Here is a 13443-nt window from a genome sequence, read left to right as displayed (position 1 = left end):
TGCTGGAGCTATCGGCTCCCTTGTAATCAAATGTGATATATTTATGGCTTTAATAACTGTCAATATTGAAAGAGTTAAATTGCTACTCACTGTTGTTATAATAGGCTGAAGTGTTGATGTCATTGTTGTTAATTCATCCATTCTCCCTAAGGCTTTGAACTCCTGACTTGTATTTCCATCTATCACCACTAGTGTCACTACATTAACTCTCAGTCCTAACTCTTATCCCTCACTTTCAAACTGTTGGTTATAAAAAATACACTTATAATCACCTTGATCTTCCTGCTGGGAATTGTAAATATAGATACTGCAATCACCCTCAATCTTCATTCTTCTCTCATCATTCAGCAACGCATACTTTCTCAATGCAACTGCTCCTAACAGATCTAAACTCCTGCCATATCTATCTTCCCACTGAACTCTAAATTTCCCTTCACCACTGTTCTCTCTCGTGCACTTACATGGGAGCTGAGCTGACTGTCCCAGAGTTACTGCAACCCTAGTTTTCGTAACGTTTTGGTCTGACTTTTCACCTAACTTTTAAAAACCATTTCACTGATTTATCCACAAAATCCTTTCCCTCTAATTTTAGAATATGTGATTGGGAAGTCCCCACCTGCTTATGATTTCTTTACACACAGACTTGGCAAACGACCGAGCATCTTTTAGCCTAATTTGACATCTTATGCACCTCTTGGTGTACGAATATAACCAAGAATAACAGTCACCCCTTTTAACATTATTTTTCAGACAGATTGTCCTATAGGAAGGAGGACAATCTTTTCAAGCAAATATGATTCCCAAAAACCCTACTCCTTTATAATCTTCTACCAGACAGCCGTCTGGTGTACATCTTATTATGCAGTTCAATTTACACAATGCATCTCTTCCCAACAATGCAATAGGTATATGTTCTGATACCAGTATGGGTATTTTAATTTTCTTGATTTTTATAGCAGATCTCAATTAGTTCCTTAAGAGTAATCAACTGTTTTACTCCCTCAAATCCCTATCCTAATTAGTTAATTTTACATAGTGAGATGTGTAACCTCTTCAGGCTGAACACAGATAAAAGCTGCTCCGCTATCCGCCATCACTTCTCATAGTCCTTTGTTTTCACTTCAATTGTTGGATATTTTCCCTAATTGGTGCTACCAGCTGACACCCCCCTTCGGATCTTCTAGGCCAGGGGTGTCAAACTCATTTTAGCTCAGGGGCCACATGGAGGAAAATCTATTCCCAAGTGGGCCGGACCGGAAAAATTATGGTATATATAACTTAAAAACAACAACTTCAGATTGTTTTCTTTGTTTTAATACGATCAACATACAACATAAAGCTGGAGCCTGAGGACAGTGTGTCCAAAATAGTACAAGCACAACATCACTATTAATCATAAAACACGTCAAGTTTATTTGAAAATTCTAAAGAAAAAGAACACACAAACACACAATGCCTCAGTGATTAACAGAACTGTTTCACAGATCATAGAACTATATCAGGGTGTCATTTCTCAGGCAGAAATGTAGATAAAAATAATGAAATCCTGTTCCCCAATCAAGTGCAAGAACCACAGAGTCAAGAATAGGTTAAATATACAAATAAAATAAAATCAATTAAAAACAATAGCACATCAACATAAAAACATATAAACATAAAGCTGGAGCCTGAGGACAGTGTCCAAAAGCACAACATCACTATTAATCATAAAAAACCTCAAGTTATTTGAAAGTTCTGAGGACAAAGAACACACAAACACACAATGCCTCAGTGATTCACAGAAGTATATCACAGATCACAGAACTATATCAGGGTGTCATTTATCAGGCAGAAATGGAGATACAAATAATGAAATCCTGTTCCCCAAACAAGTGCAAGAACCACAGAGTCAAGAATAGGTTAAATATACAAATAAAATAAAATCAATTAAAAACAATAGCACATCAACATAAAAACATATAAACATAAATCTGAAAGCGTTGCTCAAACTCCCGTAACAGTCCAGTTATTTTATCTTTGAACCGCTTCATGTCTGCAACATGTTGGGTCGCGCACACATTTTTCAGACAGGGGAAGTGAGCTGCATCACCACCGGCAAGTTGCGTCTCCCACAATGACAGCTTCAACTTGAAAGAACGTATGCTGTCATAATACTGCGTGACAACTTTGTTGCGCCCTTGCAGCTGTTTGTTCAAGTTATTCAGGTGCTCTGTAACATCCACCATAAATGCAAGGTCCGGCATCCATTCTGCGGAATGAAATTCTAACACTGGTTTGCCCTTTTCTTCCATGAACTGTTCAATTTCTTCTCGTAAATCAAAGAAACGCCTCAGCACAGCACCTCGGCTTAACCATCTTACCTCAGTGTGGTATGGCAGGCCATAGATGTGGTCTTTCTCTCTGAGAAGGCTGTCAAACTGACGGTGATTCAGGCTTCTGGATGGGATGAAATTAACAGTTTGGATGACCACCTTCATGACGTTATCCATCTTTAATGACTTGCAACACAAAGCCTCCTGGTGCAAAATACAGTGAAAAGTCAAAAAATCACGTCCTCCATTTGCAGATTGCACTTTCTCTCTGAACTTTGTCACAACGCCTGCTTTTTTCCCGATCATTGAGGGCGCACCATCTGTAGCCAGGCTGACAGCGCGGGACCAGTCCACTCCGACCCTGTCCAGCGCGCCAACGAGTGCGGTAAAAATATCAGCTGCTGTCGTTGTATCTGTCATCGGCACCAACTCCACAAACTCCTCGGTGACGGTCAATGTGTCATCAACTCCGCGGATGAAAAAATGGCCAGTTGTGCAACATCTGTAATGTCCGTGCTTTCATCAATTGCAACCGAAAACGCAATAAATGACTTTACTTTTTGCTTCAACTGGCTGTCCAAATCCACTGAAAGATCGGAAATCCTGTCTGCAACTGTGTTTCTTGTCAGGCTGATATTTGCAAAAGCCTGCCGCTTTTCAGGGCACACAATCTCCGCTGCCTTCATCATGCATGTTTTTACAAATTCACCCTCACTAAATGGTTTTGAAGCCACTGCGATTTCATTAGCAATGAGGTAGCTAGCTTTCACTGCAGCGTCACTGATGTCTCGGCTGTGAGTAAACACAGACTGCTGTTTCTTCAGACCCGCCAACAGTTCATTCACCTTCTCTCATCTCCGCTGTCCTTGAAAGTTGTCATATTTGTCGGCATGAAGACTCACATAGTGGCGACGAAGGTTATATTCTTTCAGCACTGCAACATGCTCTGAACACACCAAACATACAGCTTTCCCATTCAATTCCGTGATTAAATAGGATGACAATTTTTCTTGGAACACTCTGCGTCCACTTTTCTCTTTTTTGACAGAGACATATTGGGGCAATTAGGGTGCCAAAGCACATAATGTTAAAAGTAGAAGCCGTAATAAATATCGCGGGCAAAACAAAGTAGCTCATTGGCTGCACGTGCTTGACCTACTTGCTCTGCCCCGGTATAAACAGTTTGCTTGCTTAACACAATTGCTATTGCGCCATCCAGTGGACGCAATTGGAACAGCAGTTTATTTAATTGAAAAATTGCAGCGCATTTTTATACTTAAAAAAAAATAAAAAAATATTTTTATTTTTTTATTTTTATTTTTTCAAAATCATCTCGCAGGCCGGATTAATCCCGTTTGCGGGCCTGATCCGGCCCGCGGGCCGTACGTTTGACACCCCTGGTGTAAAGCCTTATATTTTAGGTTGTGATGGGGTAAGACAGTTGAACTAAGCTCTTCAAAAATCAATGGCTATATATTATGGATGTACCAATCCCAGATTGCCCCTTTAAAAATAACCACTACTTTTAATTTAGTGAACACAGTATTCTGACCAATTACACAATGTCACGGTTTCGGCCGAGGCTGCTCCTCCTCCTTGTTCGGGCAGGCTTCGGCGGTCGTCGTCTCCGGAGTACTAGCTGCCACCGTTCTATGTTTCATGTTTGTTTGGTTTTGTCTGTTTGTAACACCTGTCCCTTGTTAGTGTTTGATTGTGTTCCCTATTTAGTCTCGTTTATTTGGGTCAGGTGTTATGTGTGATTGTTCATTGTCAAGCTGTTGCTCTGTTGTGTACTCTCGTGTTTGTTGTTTTCCCGAGAGTCCGCACTGTGTGCGCTTTATTCCATTTTTACGCACTGTGTGTGTTGTGCGTAATCTTGTACTTTGCTTCCCGGTTGGGTTGGCTGTTCGCCTGTTTGGTGCTGCTTTTTTGTTTACTAAAGTCTGTTGACGAACGCCCGTGTTTCCTGCGCTTGATTCCCTCACCGCATCCACACTCAACACCTGACACACAATCTTTTTTGTTCTGGGTTAACCAAGATTATGAACACAGTAAAAATGTTAGCTGCAGTTTGAGGATATTTTTTAACGAAAGTAAAGGACAGTGATGTTTCGAGTGTGGTATGAAGCCCAGGCTTCAATACGCGATAAGATATTGTGTCATGAAAGCAGTGTGGATATTTGGCCTGGCAAAGCAGTTTAATGGGTTGACTGAATGGGAGCTGATAATTATGAGTTAAGACAGAGTAAAAATGTATCCGACACCGGGACAAAACCGAGACACTCAATATGTGGTATCGAGACCGGACTCGAGTACTACAACACTGCTGTACAGTACACAGTAGAACACATTAGAGTTGAGTACACTATAATGTACTGTATTGTACTTTACTGTACTAAACTCTACAGTACTGTACTGCACTGTACTGAACTACTGAACTATACTCTACTATACTCTATTGTACTCAACTCTACTCTACTGTACTGTACTGTACTTTACTCTACTGTGATGTGCCGTACTCTACTGTCCTCTACTGAGCTCTACCGTGCTATACTTTGATGTCCAAACCTGTGAAACTTAGACGTCTATGATTGGTTCAGATTTGGTCCGGACCAACCAAATTTGGTCTTGTTTGGGGTCAAAGCTCATTAAAATAATACCCAGTGAGTAGAATAATACCCACAGATGCAGGTTATTGTACATTTTTACCTTTGTGTACCTGTTCAGGATACATCACCATGAAGAGCATGACTTTCATATCATCATTCAGCGTTTCTGTATAGTACAGATCAGGGACCCAAGATGACATTTCTTTACCATGTGTAAATCTACTTCACTTACTGTACTTCAATAACCAAAAGAGATTTTTTCAAACTGAGGGAAATTTTACCGTAATTCTGTTAACAAACTTTGCATCTGCACAGTTCTTCCAGTGAATGTGTTTTTGTAAAATGTTCAGTATAATTGTTTTTATTTTATTTTATTTTGGGGGGTAGATCAGCTTTAATATTGCAGATAGATTGTGGCTTCCATCAATGTAATTGTCTGCATCGTTTCCAATCCCCCATATATTTCTTTGTCAATATATAAAATACAGTTGAAGTCGGAAGTTTACATACACCTTAGCCAAATACATTTAAACTCAGTTTTTCACAATTCCTGACATTTAATCCTAGTAAAAATTCCCTGTTTTAGGTCAGTTAGGATCACCACTTTATTTTAAGAATGTGAAATGTCAGAATAATAGTAGAGAGAATGATTTATTTCAGTTTTTATTTCTTTCATCACATTCCCAGTGGGTCAGAAGTTTACATACACTCAATTAGTATTTGGTAGCATTGCCTTTAAATTGTTTAACTTGGGTGAAACGTTTCGGGTAGCCTTCCACAAGCTTCCCACAATAAATTGGGTGAATTTTGGTCCATTCCTCCTGACAGAGCTGGTGTAACTGAGTCAGATTTTGTAGGCCTACATGTCCGCACACGCTTTTTCAGTTCTGCCCACACATATTCAATAGGATTGAGGTCAGGGCTTTGTGATGGCCACTCCAATACCTTGACTTTGTTGTCCTTAAGCCATTTTGCCACAACTTTGGAAGTATGCTTGGGGTCATTGTCCATTTGGAAGACCCATTTATGACCAAGCTTTAACTTCCTGACTGATGTCTTGAGATGTTGCTTCAATATATCCACATAATTTTCCTTCCTCATGATGCCATCTATTTTGTGAAGTGCACCAGTACCTCCTGCAGCAAAGCACCACCACAGCATGATGCTGCCACCCCGGTGCTTCACGGTTGGGATGGTGTTCTTCGGGCTTGCAAAGTACCCCCTTTTTCCTCCAAACATAACGATGATCATTATGGCCAAACAGTTCTATTTTTGTTGTGGCTTCTTCCTTGCTGAGCGGCCTTTCAAGTTTTGTCGTTATAGGACTCATTTTACTGTAGATATAGATACTTTTGTACCTGTTTCCTCCAGCATCTTCACAAGGTCCTTTGCTGTTTTTCTGGGATTGATTTGCACTTTTCGCACCAAAGTATGTTCATTTCTAGGAGACAGAACGCATCTCCTTCCTGAGCAGTATGACAGCTGCGTGGTCCCATGGTGTTTATACTTGCGTACTATTGTTTGTACAAATGAACGTGGTACCTTCAGGCGTTTGGAAATTGCTTCCAATGATGAACCAGACTTATAGAGGTCTACAATGTTTTTCCTGAGGTCTTGGCTGATTTCTTTTGATTTTCCCATGATGTCAAGCAAAGAGGCACTGAGTTTGAAGGTAGGCTTTGAAATATACACTAAGTTGACTGTGCCTTTAAACAGCTTGGAAAATTCCAGAAAATGATGTCATGGTTTTAGAAGCTTCTGATAGGCTAATTGACATCATTTGAGTCAATTGGAGGTGTACCTGTGGATGTATTTCAAGGCCTACAGTGGGGGAAAAAAGTATTTAGTCAGCCATCAATTGTGCAAGTTCTCCCACTTAAAAAGATGAGAGAGGCCTGTAATTTTCATCATAGGTACACGTCAACTATGACAGACAAATTGAGAAAAGAAAATCCAGAAAATCACATTGTAGGATTTTTAATGAATTTATTTGCAAATTATGGTGGAAAATAAGTATTTGGTCACCTACAAACAAGCAAGATTTCTGGCTCTCACAGACCTGTAACTTCTTCTTTAAGAGGCTCCTCTGTCCTCCACTCGTTACCTGTATTAATGGCACCTGTTTGAACTTGTTATCAGTATAAAAGACACCTGTCCACAACCTCAAACAGTCACACTCCAAACTCCACTATGGCCAAGACCAAAGAGCTGTCAAAGGACACCAGAAACAAAATTGTAGACCTGCACCAGGCTGGGAAGACTGAATCTGCAATAGGTAAGCAGCTTGGTTTGAAGAAATCAACTGTGGGAGCAATTATTAGGAAATGGAAGACATACAAGACCACTCATAATCTCCCTCGATCTGGGGCTCCACGCAAGATCTCACCCCGTGGGGTCAAAATGATCACAAGAACGGTGAGCAAAAATCCCAGAACCACACGGGGGGACCTAGTGAATGACCTGCAGAGAGCTGGGACCAAAGTAACAAAGCCTACCATCAGTAACACACTACGCCGCCAGGGACTCAAATCCTGCAGTGCCAGACGTGTCCCCCTGCTTAAGCCAGTACATGTCCAGGCCCGTCTGAAGTTTGCTAGAGTGCATTTGGATGATCCAGAAGAGGATTGGGAGAATGTCATATGGTCAGATGAAACCAAAATATAACTTTTTGGTAAAAACTCAACTCGTCGTGTTTGGAGGACAAAGAATGCAGAGTTGCATCCAAAGAACACCATACCTACTGTGAAGCATGGGGGTGGAAACATCAAGCTTTGGGGCTGTTTTTCTGCAAAGGGACCAGGACGACTGATCCGTGTAAAGGAAAGAATGAATGGGGCCATGTATCGTGAGATTTTGAGTGAAAACCTCCTTCCTTCAGCAAGGGCATTGAAGATGAAACGTGGCTGGGTCTTTCAGCATGACAATGATCCCAAACACACCGCCCGGGCAACGAAGGAGTGGCTTCGTAAGAAGCATTTCAAGGTCCTGGAGTGGCCTAACCAGTCTCCAGATCTCAACCCCATAGAAAATCTTTGGAGGGAGTTGAAAGTCCATGTTGCCCAGCAACAGCCCCAAAACATCACTGCTCTAGAGGAGATCTGCATGGAGGAATGGGCCAAAATACCAGCAACAGTGTGTGAAAACCTTGTGAAGACTTACAGAAAACGTTTGACCTGTGTCATTGCCAACAAAGGGTATATAACAAAGTATTGAGACACTTTTGTTATTGACCAAATACTTATTTTCCACCATAATTTGCAAATAAATTCATAAAAAATCCTACAATGTGATTTTCTGGATTTTCTTTTGTCATTTTGTCTGTCATAGTTGACGTGTACCTATGATGAAAATTACAGGCCTCTCTCATCTTTTTAAGTGGGAGAACTTGCACAATTGGTGGCTGACTAAATACTTTTTTTCCCCACTGTACCTTCAAACTCATTGCCTCTTCTGACCCACTGGAATTGTGATACAGTGAATTATAAGTGAAACAATCTGTCTGTAAACAATTGTTGGAAACATTACTTATGTCATGCACAAAGTAGATGTCCTAAACTATAGTTTGTTTACAAGAAATTAGTGGAGTGGTTGAAAAACGAGTTTTAATGACTCCAACCTAAGTGTATGTAAACTTCCGACTTCAACTCTATATATATATTTTAATGTATTTTCCTTAATTATTTTCCCCTAATCCTGCCACCCCTTCCCTAACTGGAGTAAACTAATGGACAACAGCACTTACAGTGAGGGAAAAAAGTATTTGATCCCCTGCTGATTTTGTACGTTTGCCCACTTACAAAGAAATGATCAGTCTATAATTTTAATGCTAGGTTTATTTGAACAGTGAGAGACAGAATAACAACAAAAAAATCCAGAAAAACACATGTCAAAAATGTTATAAATTGATTTGCAGAAAGATGTCTGGCTCCCAGGTGTCTTTTATACAGGTAACGAGCTAAGATTAGGAGCACACTCTTAAAGGGAGTGCTCCTAATCTCAGCTTGTTACCTGTATAAAAGACACCTGTCCACAGAATCAATCAATCAATCAGATTCCAAACTCTCCACCATGGCCAAGACCAAAGAGCTCTCCAAGGATGTCAGGGACAAGATTGTAGACCTACACAAGGCTGGAATGGGCTACAAGACCATCGCCAAGCAGCTTGGTGAGAAGGTGATACTGTATGTATTAGGAGGAATTGGATAGCCTACATTGAATATACATAGTTTAGACAACTTTACAGCAGGAATCGGTTGGCCTGCATTGAAGGTTAATGAAGTTGGTCGAATTGTGTCGGTTGAGAGACGTAGTTGGATAAAGAGAGATTTCATAGACCTGTGGTCGGGTAGAATTGTGTCGGTTGAGAGACGTAGTTGGATAAAGAGAGACGAAATTGTATGTGTGTATAATGGGTTACTAGAGATTTGATAAAGTACCAATACAAATAAACTGAGAAAACAATGAAATAAAAAATACATACAATTTGTGCACCCACACGCAGACTCCTGAGTGGCGCAGTGGTCTAAGGCACTGCATCGCAGTGCTAACTGTGCCACTAGAGATCCTGGTTCGAATCCAGGCTCTGTCGCAGCTGGCCGCGACCGGGAGACTCATGGGCGGCGCACAATTGGCCCAGCGTCGTCCAGGGTAGGGGAGGGAATGGCCGGCAGGGATGTAGCTCAGTTGATAGAGCATGGCGTTTGCAACGCCAGGGTTGTGGGTTCGATTCCCACAGGGGGCCAGTATAAAAAAAGATGTATTCACTAACTGTAAGTCGCTCTGGATAAGAGCATCTGCTAAATGACTTAAATGTAAATAAGTGGTGTAAAAAGTATTCAGAGAAATGTTCAGTGGTCCCCTTACAGATCATTTGATAATGATATGGTTAAATCACTGTATGACTGTCTAAAGGGTCTGGGAAATAAAGTGTCAGACAAAGATTGATGCATTTTCTATGCTTTTAAAACAGCTTCCAATGAAAAATGTAATCGCCACGTTAATCAGAGCATTCCTCAAGAATTAAAGGAATACCACCCCGGTAATATATTTTTAAACTAAACCCATGCCCTGTTCAATACGACCAATGAATGTTGAACATGATTTTCTGTATTCACCCACTCAACTGTTTAACTTGCTAGGTAGAGACTTGTTAACTAAACTTAAGGCTACAATGTATTGTACTCCTGATGGAGTTTTTGTTGATATCCCCAACTATAAAGTTCTAAACCAATTTGTGAGTAGGCAAAATGTAACCACTCCCCGAGACGGAGTGGGAAACTGTCTCTGTCTCTCAGTGTATTCTGTCTCAGGTGCCAGACACATTATGGACAGAGCACTCCAATCACAGTGGACTGATAGGAAGCGCTAGCCCAGTTATAATAACTGTTGATCCCAGAAAGAAACTCTCTAGTCTTGAGAGCTACAGTACCTTAAAAGGGAAGTTCCCTCCAAATTGTATCTCTCCCCTTCTGAATTGGCCAATGTATTTTATAATTTCGGCGTATTACATTTTAATAAAAAGAATAGACATTTAATGAGTGTGAAGCAGAAAGTGAATATCCAATGGAAATTGATCATAAATATATAGAGTAACATTGTTAGGGTACACTAAAATGCAAACAATGCCTTCCAATAAGGAGAAAGTAAAAGTGGACAATGGCATTCCGGTGAACAGACATTATCATGTTTGTTTTGTTTGTTTTTAAACCTTACAATAGGGGTAAAAGCAGAACATTGTTTGAGAGTGATCTGTGTGTATTAGCAGTAGTGATTGAGAAGGTTTTCTTATTGGGAAGAAAGTAAAGGGTCCTAGTTGAAGGAAACAGATATGGAGGCTAGTGAAAGTAACAAAGACAGGGATAAATACAGTAAAATGGAAAGATTCATGGTAGTCATGGTTTATCAGTTGATGTGAAATGTAATGAGTGTTGTCAGTATGTGAATGCTGATAGCAGTCTAACAATGCAAGATCTTAGTAATTTGAAGAAGCAAAGGGTTGAATACCAGTTCACATGACGAACATAGGGATTGAGCCTTGGGACTGATATTAAATTAGTGGCTGCCATCTAGTGTTTTGTTGGGTTAAAGATAAGCTTCCTGTGGACCCATAGATAAGAGTGGTACTCACTGAACTCTGGCTGTAAGGGACACAGTGGGAAACTTTGGAACAGAGGTGTGAATAATTGAATAAGATACATTTTTGACAATTTCCTATTATTATTTCTCAATTCGATAGTGTAAATAACACCAGTGATTTAAGTAAGAAGGTAATGTCATCTAAAACAATCTGTTTCCATTACGTGGAACACTGTCCAAAATTGAAGTAGATCCAAATAAATGTTTTTAGTACCAGGTCTGTGAAACAAAAGAAAGCTGATAAGCCAGCACCAACTCTTTGAAGGCCCTAGCAGATTTGTTAAACAACAGGTTTCATATTTTGACTAGTTGATGTCCCAGGGACAGAAAGTACAGAACATAAGCCATACGTAAATGCAACAGGTCTAGACGATACGATTACAAGAAAGGGGCTCTGGGATTGTTTACTTTAGAAGGTGCCCATTTCACTTAAAGTGACCCAGTATCACCAGATGTGTCTCCAGTATGATTGTGTATACACATGGTTTTATCAAGGCTTTCTGCCCAAAATGCCGAAAGCTTGATTGAAAAAGGGAGGGTGGTACATATAGGCATAGTAGTACCGAATATTGTATTCTTAGGACTGATTAAGATTGAGAATTGTTAGGACTGATTAAGATGCAGCAGAGTGAAAACTTAGTACATGTTTATTTTCTCTTCCAGGACTGATGGAATGTCCACTCCCAAGTTTCTGATTAGTTTAACACTGATTCTGTATCTCTCCCTTTGAAAGGCTTCCTTATGCAGATGCCTTGGGAGAGCAGTTAGTGAGACTCTGCAGTACTATAAAGTATGAAGGAACCCGGATCTGGCTGTTAAGGGAGGTTCCAAACTATGTCAAGCCTGGCCATTTGTTTGTTTTTGCCCTACATTTTACCACACACACCTGCATACACACACACAAAACCCACCCGTCTATACTTATGAATATTTGTTAGTGGTGTAAAAACCCTATGTGAACCTGGTATAGAGAATGTTTTACATGTTTTACAACGAGTCTGAAGTACAGGGGAAGAGAAAGGGAAAACCCCACCCCCTTCCAGAACTCACTAAAACGATCTGACCCTGGACACCGCCCTGTGTTTTATCATCTGCTATCCAAGCACATCTTATCAGGAGACAAGATAACTGCAGAAAAATGTATAGGTGGCACTTCTCTATCCCTGCAAAGTTGCACTTTGGCAGAGCCTAATAAGTTCATTGAGGTTCAGGAGTAAATGGATAAGACAGCAGCCACCTATCTCCAGCCCACGTCCCTGACTGAGTCATAAGCAGTAACAAGTTATGTATGTTAAGTATTTGTAAGTGTATGTTCAGTTAAGCATGTTATGTTGTACTATTAACTGACCACATACATACTGCCCCACTCAGCGACTCCAGAGTTTACTTCTCCTGTTCTCACCAATGGACAGAAATGAGGAGGCCCCATCTCTGCGCTGAAAAAAATGCCATTGATTGCATTATACTTTGGTAAAGTAAACCTTGCTGTCTCCCTGTATTGCCTCCCACATTTCCTCATGTGAAGTCATGAGAAGCTAATATCAAAGCAAGTGTTATTGAATAACTTTGTAAAATGAATGATTCACATACAAGGCATAAAGCTTAAGTTACAAGGCAATACTGATATTAACAAAACATCATTTTAGGCATATATCCCAAGGTTAATTTACAAGACAAAGCATGAACAAAGAGATGCCTACCAGGCCAGATGCCTAGGAAATAAGAAAATGTCATACAGAATAAGAGAGAGAACAACAGACCTTCATTCCATTTATAACATCAGAGGGTGTAACATTTAAAAACCAAAACCAACCACCAATCAAACGATACCAAGTTTACAGTAACCTGATCACCCAGGCCCAATCTCCACAGGGTGTCACAGCATCTAACGGCTTTGTGAGACCAATGTAAATAGACAATAAAATTCCTTTGCATAGAGTAATTTAGGAGAGCATTCATGCTGTACAGATACCACAGAGATCATACATCCATATAGATGGCATGTACTTTCTCCACAGAGGACAAGTTTCAGATAGATACCAAAGATGGCTGCTGTAGGATTATTATATCACACATTCCAGTAGTCAGACCTCTGGATAATGTAGAGAAAAATACATTCTGGCCCCTCAGAGGGGGGGAAGGGCGTACTGGCCCTTGGGCATTGTCTTGAGCCATTTGCCATGCGGCTGGTGGTGACAAAGAGCACATAAATTAGGGCCGAACCTACAACTGTACAGCTAAGCAGATGAAATATTGAGGAATACTCATGCTAGGATATTATGGTACCAGCACATGGACATGTAATAATAAAACGTTATTAATTGGACTTTAAAAGTTCCACTTTAAATATTGTAAAAGTTATTTCTGGCTAACTATTATTCTTTGGA

The sequence above is a fragment of the Coregonus lavaretus genome, assembly GCF_964263955.1.
Source record: "Coregonus lavaretus genome assembly, chromosome: 24".
NCBI classification, from domain to species: domain Eukaryota; kingdom Metazoa; phylum Chordata; class Actinopteri; order Salmoniformes; family Salmonidae; genus Coregonus; species Coregonus lavaretus.
This window is presented reverse-complemented; position numbering follows the sequence as displayed.